General features: G+C 34.8%; 1 non-coding gene across 1 annotated transcript; it reads left to right on the top strand.

Moving 5' to 3' along the window:
• The first annotated feature begins 7,324 nt into the window (after positions 1-7,324).
• Positions 7,325-7,431, top strand: LOC136121815 (U6 spliceosomal RNA). The gene has a single exon (XR_010655817.1). It is a non-coding gene; the product is annotated as a U6 spliceosomal RNA (small nuclear RNA).
• The last annotated feature ends 239 nt before the right edge of the window (positions 7,432-7,670 follow it).

Below are 7,670 nucleotides of genomic sequence, written 5' to 3'. Positions count from 1 at the left end.
CTTATAAACTATGGAAGTAGTGATGTTTAAACCCCCAAATATTCTGGGACAATGAGAGATATCTACAAAAATGAAGAGCTTTCAAGTGAAAGAACAAATATTTCAACAGTACTTGTACAAGAAGGCAAACTTTAAAGAATGTATATGTATTCTTCATATGAAAATACCAAAAATAGGAATGTTTACAAAAAATATTTCCAGTAGGGAAATAGCGTTCAGCACTTTCATTAGTGGATGGTGTCTTCATACCGACATTTTTAATTTTTATTTTATTTTATTTTTTGCGGTACTCGGGCCTCTCACTGTTGTGGCTTCTCCCGTTGCAGAGCACAGGCTCCAGACGCGCAGGCTCAGCGGCCATGGCTCACGGGCCCAGCCGCTCCGCGGCATGTGGGATCTTCCCGGACTGGGGCATGAACCCGTGTCCCCTGAATTGGCAGGAGGACTCTCAACCACTGCGCCACCAGGGAAGCCCGATACCGACATTTTTAAAGCAGATAAATTCCTCCATTTTCAAGGAAAGGACTCTAAGTTCTTTCCTGAGTCTATTTAATTTTTAGTTCAAATTTACTTTGTATAAAGATTATTTCCACATTAAAAAATAACTAAACAATTAGTAGGTTAGTGACTTGGTTGTGCTAGGAATTGTGTAGCTGGTACAGCAAGGGAATCCAGAAAACAACTGCATTATGGTATACCATATTAATGACATTAACCACTTTTGTTGTTTCTGAGAGATATGAAAATGGTCCAAATATCGCTTGTAATGACCATCTTTATAATGGAATATTACCTATTTTCTTTTAGAAAGAATCAATTACTCATCATGTGATAGCTTAAATTGAATTAGGTGTTCTTTTTAAATCCAATGCAAATTCTAACTGTATGGTCTGTGAAATAGCTGATGGTGAAATATTTTACAACTAAATACAAAGAATTTTGGGGGGAGGAGTCAGATTTATATTTTGTCATCACCATTTTTATATGGTCTACATTTTATTATTATCACTTTTTTCAAAAACAAACTTTTTTTAAAATTTTGAGAATTTACATTTTCTTTTCTTATAAAGGCAATATACAGTTCTGATAGATAATTTAAAAATGGAAAACTAAAAAGGATAAAAATAAATTATTTAAAATTTCAGTTCTTAAAGCACACCCATTGTTTACTTTTTAGTGTATATTCCTCAGTTATTTTTCATACATGGATTTTATAAATTTGGGATTATATTATGATCAGTTCTTTATATTCTTTCCATTAATCTGGAAGATGATACTTACACAATATTTTTTAAATACTATTTTTGTACATTTATGAAATATGTACTATTATTTTTTGGTAGGGAAAGTCCCACATTATTTCTATTTGTTCCTAAATAGTCTTAGCTAATCTATCTCTTCCTTTTATCAGATGTAATCCTGCATATTTTTGACAAGTTACAAAAACAATCTAATTCGTAGTTTCTTGGAATCTCATGTCTGTAAACTGTGGAAGGAAAAAAGGCATCTTTATATTTTGCCACCTTTACATTTTGCCATATATATATTCTCATATATAGTATACATGAGAACATATATTCTCATATATAAAACATGTTTTATAAAACATATAAAAATTAATCTCTTCCTGAAAATGACCTATATGTCCAATAGAATCCCTCTTATTGCACTCCTTGATCAGTTAATATGTCCATAAAATATGACAAGATTATATGTTATTTAAATTTTATTTTCCCTGAAGAGGAAAAATAGAAGGAAGAAAAATAAAAGTGCTGTCCTAAGGGAAATACTTATATTTCCTAAATATTTTGAGGAATATGCTGCAACTTTTGGCTAAATCTAAATAAAACCCTTCAGGAATTTATCAATCTGTAAAATGAAAATGGTAAAAAGAGGATATAAAATTCATCATAGTCTGAAAATCAAATTGAGACAGATAGCTTTTATTTACAACTTTTACTGCTGTATAGTCCTCTAAATTCTATTTTATTATTATTATGATTTTTTTCCTAGTTAAAGTCATCTTTAGTGTGATGTAACATTCTTTAGGTTGGGCATTATTGTACATGAAACACAAATGAATAATAGCAATATTATATTGTTCAACATAAGGTGGCATTGGTAGTCTTGTGGTTTTCAAATATCAAGTTATAATGTCAGGAATACACAGAAGAGGACACTATTAAAAAGAAAAAGCTCATTACAGATGTGAAAAAAAAAAGCTGTTAAAACTATCCATAAATTAATTCTAGTACAGTCCAGGATTCTGAAAATGAGTAGCAATGTACCTTATTGAATTTAAATGGAACTGAAAAATCAAATAGTGTTCATGATAAGCAGAATTGCTTCAAAATGAAATTAGGATAAGGAATCTTGCTGGTTTAAAAAATTATCCATGAATTTTTAGATTTATATGCCATAACTACTATCTATTGTGAGTTTAATAGAACTATGTATTAGTTGTCAACATCTCAAAATAGTTTTAGATAGACTCAACAAGGAAAATGAAGGACTGAGCAAGGGAGGACATTCAATTTCTCATTTTAACTTAGTTTACACCAGCAATTTCAAGAGAACAAATGATCAGGCATGCCTGGCATTTTTAGCAGGACAACATGTTACAGTAGAGGTGAGAAAGAGCTCAGAAGATGGTCTTGACTGACTAATGTGCTCAGAAACTTGTGTGCTTGAACAAACAGAAAAATACGGAAATCAATAATGCCAGCTGGACGATAACTCAATAGTGAGAAGAACCAGATACACTACATCTAAAAGAATACATGCAACACTAATGAAAAGGAAAAAATTAAATATGCATAAATCTCAAAGACTAAGCTATGAGTAAATGTTTACTTAGTATGTCTCCTGTGCCAAGCACTATTTTCAGAGCTGGAGGATATGGTAATAAATGAGGTAGACAAAATCCCTGTTCTCACAGAAATATTTTTGGGCAGGAATGGGGTTGTTGAAGTGTGGAGGGATTTGGGAGTAGAGACTATAGCTAATAAACTCCTAAATTATTACTTCAAAAGAACAACAACTGAAAAAGAACACGGTGATTTTACATAGTGGTAACAGGAGAAAGAAAACAAAATTGGATGGGAGCAAGAATAATTTGTTCTCAGGCTCAATGTTTTAGGAAATAAGAATATTATAAATGATTTTGCAAGCATAGTCAATCTTGGCTTTAAGTGCATGCAAATAATTAGGGGCTATATTGTGAGAGTAATTTAAGGTGGTAAAAGTGAATAGTGAACCGAGTCATAGAATATAAGCTGAACCTTTGCAGGTGGGTATTAAGCATATTATGAATCCTAGTTCCTACTCACTCTTTAGAATGTGTTCTCTAGAGGCAGGGGGATATATATGGAAAGAGAGACTCTAGAAGTTTTAATTCAGTAACAAAATTGGAATTTAATAATAAATGTTAAAATACTGGATTTAAAAAATTATTAATCAATGGCCTTTTTGGAATATTTTCAGTTTTAATACATCGACTTAAGTTTTCTTCTATATTATGATCTAGGCACTGTACCAAGATTCCTCAAAAATACAATGTTGTGAAGGCCTTTAGAGAATTTATAAATCAGTAGCAATGAATGCTAAAGATAAAACAAAGCAAATATCACAAGACAAATATATAGTATTGTACGTATTTAAGTGAGTTGTGATATAGGGAATCTGTGATGTTTCACATTGATGAAGAATGGAATATGACTTCTAAAATATTTCTGATGTGTGTGATACATAGTCAAATAGGAAGCACACTAAAAGTTAAACATGAGCATTTAAACGATTAATAAAAATTAGTCATGCATGCTTAATACTGACATATGAACATGCACATGGGATAAAGTATATTTTGAATGTTTAGGATATATGATCAACTATAGGGTTTATTCTTTTCCTTATATGAAGAATTGATTATTAATGAGTGATTTACTTATCAAATAGATTTCAAAGATTTTGTTGAAAATATTTGATTACTGACCTTACATTATAGTATCTATAATTAAGAATAAGAAATAGCAATGTAAACTCTAGGGACTATTATATAACATGTTCCTGAAAATTTCCAAGATCAAATATTACACTAATGAGTTCTTGCTCAAGAGTACTCATAAAATAAAATAAATTTGTTCTCTTGTGAGGCAGTTTGAAAAATAGCTTTCATGACTAAAGTCACTAACTGATTAATATGCTCATTCTTTTTATTTTTTCACCATCAAATCAGTGTCCACAATGTAAGACTTTTAAAACGCTTATATTAATAAAAATTATTTTGTAAGTTATACTTGTTACTAAAAGTAAAGCATAAGCACAGACATTGTGGATGCCAATTAATAATATCTCTTAACTATTAATTATATGTCCTAATTATGCAATTTGCTTGTACAGTACTTATACTAATTAGATAATTAGAGTATGTGCCTAGAACTGTGCTGCAATATAGTGAAAGACCTTAAAATATTTTAGATAGTAAAAAAAAAAAAAGCACATAGTCATCCAATCTTTTTCTAAATAAGGATAACGGTATCTTAAAAGAGAGATTAAATAATACGGTAATAACAAAGGTAATATTTGCAGTCAAATGCTCTACCCCTGAGCTATACCCCCAATAGTATGGTAATAACAAAGGTAATATTTTTCTAAAGAATCTCTCTGGATTCAGTTTCTGTGGAGATGCCCACAGAAAACAAAATATTAACTATACCTCCCATCATACACAATATAGGAATTCCAACATTCTCTGTAATATTATCAGGAATATTATCTCTGTAAAGATTATCAGTCCCTTTGCTGTATTCTCTTTGAAAACACATCATCAAAATTGTGATGGATAAGAAACTCAAAGTCAAGATGGCAGATAGTGGAGACATAATTTAAGAGCCTTACATTGCTGTAGACAAACAGTTAGTTACCAATATACCTCCTTTCTTCCACTAATTAAATCCCTGGAAAGTATACATAAGTTAATTTTCCTAGAACACTGAACAATGTTAAACATGATGACAGAGGAAGGTCCTGAAAGGTAGTCTCAAAATATCTAGGCAACTATTATCAACTGCTGCTGAAGTCATTAGGTGAACAGTTGATGGGGAACTTTATAACAGATAGACCAGGCTGAACAACTCCTGAATCTAATAATTATTTTTAAAGCACTAAAATTGAGACAACCACACCATGTATTACCTAATGTAACACAATATAAACTACACACACTACAATAATATATTATTGTGGGGGAGGGGGCCAGAGCAGGAACAAAAAACACCTGAATCTAATTATCAGTTTATAGGCAATATGAAGAATAAAGGTTCATGTTAAACTATGCTATGAAGCTACAATCAGCCAAATCCAGAGTTTGGGAAATTCTAAGGAGTACACAATTAAGCAGCATCAACTATTACTTGACATGAAACAAAAAAATATAGATGGGGAACGGTTATAGAGTAAAAGAAATTCAAGACACAGAGCAACCATATAAAACATGTGAACCTTATTTCGATCATGATTCTATCATCAATTGTAGAAAACACTTTTTTTTTTTTTTTTTCCCGGTACGCGGGCCTCTCACTGTTGTGGCCTCTCCCGTTGCAGAGCACAGGCTCCGGACGCGCAGGCTCAGCGGCCATGGCTCACGGGCCCAGCCGCTCCGCGGCATGTGGGGTCTTCCCGGACCGGGGCACGAACCCGTGTCCCCTGCATCGGCAGGCCGACTCTCAACCACTGCGCCACCAGGGAAGCCCCCAAAACACTTTTTTTTTTTTTTTTTGCGGTACGCGGGCAACTCACTGCTGCGGCGTCTCCCGCCGCGGAGCACAGGCTCCGGACGCGCAGGCCCAGCGGCCACGGGTCACGGGCCCAGCCGCTCCGCGGCACGCCAGATCCTCCCGGACCGGGGCACAAACCCGCGTCCCCTGCATCGTCAGGCGGACTCCCAACCACTGCGCCACCAGGGAAGCCCCCCAAAAACACTTAAGATAATGAGGAAACATTTGAAATTGACCAGGTACTAGATCGTATTATACAATTATTGTTTTATAAGGTATTATTTTGTTTTGGTTATGTATAAACCAAATGTCCTTACCTATTTAGATACACACAGAACTATTTATCTGTAGAGCAATGTTAAGTCTGAGATTTGCTTAAAAATAAAACTGAAGCAAACAAACACATAAAGTTTGGATATGTGTGCTCTGGGGGAAGGGAGATGGATATAATGGCAAAGTACTGATAATTGTAATAGGTATAGGAGGCAGAAAAATGACCACCCCTATCCCCCCAAAGAGGTCTAGATCTTTATCCCTGAAACCTGTGACTATCTTGTTAAATGGCAATGGATAATCAAAGTTGCAGGTGGAAGTTTGCTTATCAACTGACCTTGAGATGGGGGAACTATCCTGGAAGACCCTGCAGCAGGGAGGAGTGGGGAGGAGATGGAGTGAGTCAGCGTATCATAAGGGCCCTTAGAAGTGTAAAAGGAAAGCAGAAGGGGGAGTACGAGGGAGATACCAACATGAAAAAGACTTGGCCTCATGTTGCTGGCTTTGAAGATAGAAACCTAACACCCTGAAGCTGCAGGAGCCTCTTGGTACTTAAAGGACAAGAAAACAGATTCTCCCCTAGAGTCTCCAGGAAGGTAACACAGCCCTTATTTTTAACCCAATGAGATCCATTTCTGACTTCTGACCTCTAGAACTATTAAAATAATGACCTATGCTGTTTTAAACCACCAGGTTTGTTATTATTATTTTTTACAGCAGCAATAGAAAAATAAAGTATTAGGTAATGGATACGTTAGTTTCATTATTCTCCCTACTTTTGAGTTTATTTTAAACTTTCCACAGCAAAACTTTAAAAAAAATATTTTAAGATTCTGAGAATTTTCCATCACCAATTTTGTATTTAAAGTCCAATAGCTCAATAGCAAAAAGCTTAATTTATGGACATATGAAATCTAACAACACGCCCAGTTTATGAAGATGCCCTTTATATATAATCAGAGATGTCACAATGTAGTATAACTAGTTGAGTAACATGGCACTGTTAAAGAGTAGGAAAAAAAAGTGGGCAGTGTCTTCACGATAGATTTGTGGTCACATATTTAAAGGCAAATATACCACATGATGAGACCATCAATTCGTAGACCAGAGAAGATGGTACACTCTTTATGCCATTTTGTGTTGAATATTCATCATTAATTTTGGAATTTTTGGAAGTGAAGCATAGTTAAAACAAAAACTCCCTCTTGTAAACCCTACATTTTTAGACCAAAAAGTCAAAGGGTGATAATGTATTATTTTCTTAAACTGTAATTTATGTGCTAGCTTCGGCAGCACATATAGTAAAACTGGAACAAAACAGAGAAGATTAGCATGGCCCCTGCACAAGGATGACATGCAAATTCGTGAAGCGTTCCATATTTTTGATAAATCTATTTGCAGGGCAGGAATAGAGACCCAGACACAGAGAATGGACACGGGAGTGGGGAGAGGGGTGTGGGAGGAATTGGGAGATTGGGACTGCCCTATGTGCACTGCCATGTGTAAAGCAGATAGCTAGTGGAACCTGCTGTATAGCACAGGGAGCTCAGCTCCATGCTCTGTGATGACCTAAATGGGTGGGATGGAGGGGGGATGGGAGAGGTGGGGGGTGGAAAGAAGGTC

The sequence above is a fragment of the Phocoena phocoena genome, chromosome 3 (genome assembly GCF_963924675.1).
Source record: "Phocoena phocoena chromosome 3, mPhoPho1.1, whole genome shotgun sequence".
Classification (NCBI taxonomy): Eukaryota; Metazoa; Chordata; class Mammalia; order Artiodactyla; family Phocoenidae; genus Phocoena; species Phocoena phocoena.
The sequence above is the reverse complement of the archived record's forward strand: the minus strand, read 5'-3'. Positions and strand labels throughout refer to the sequence as shown.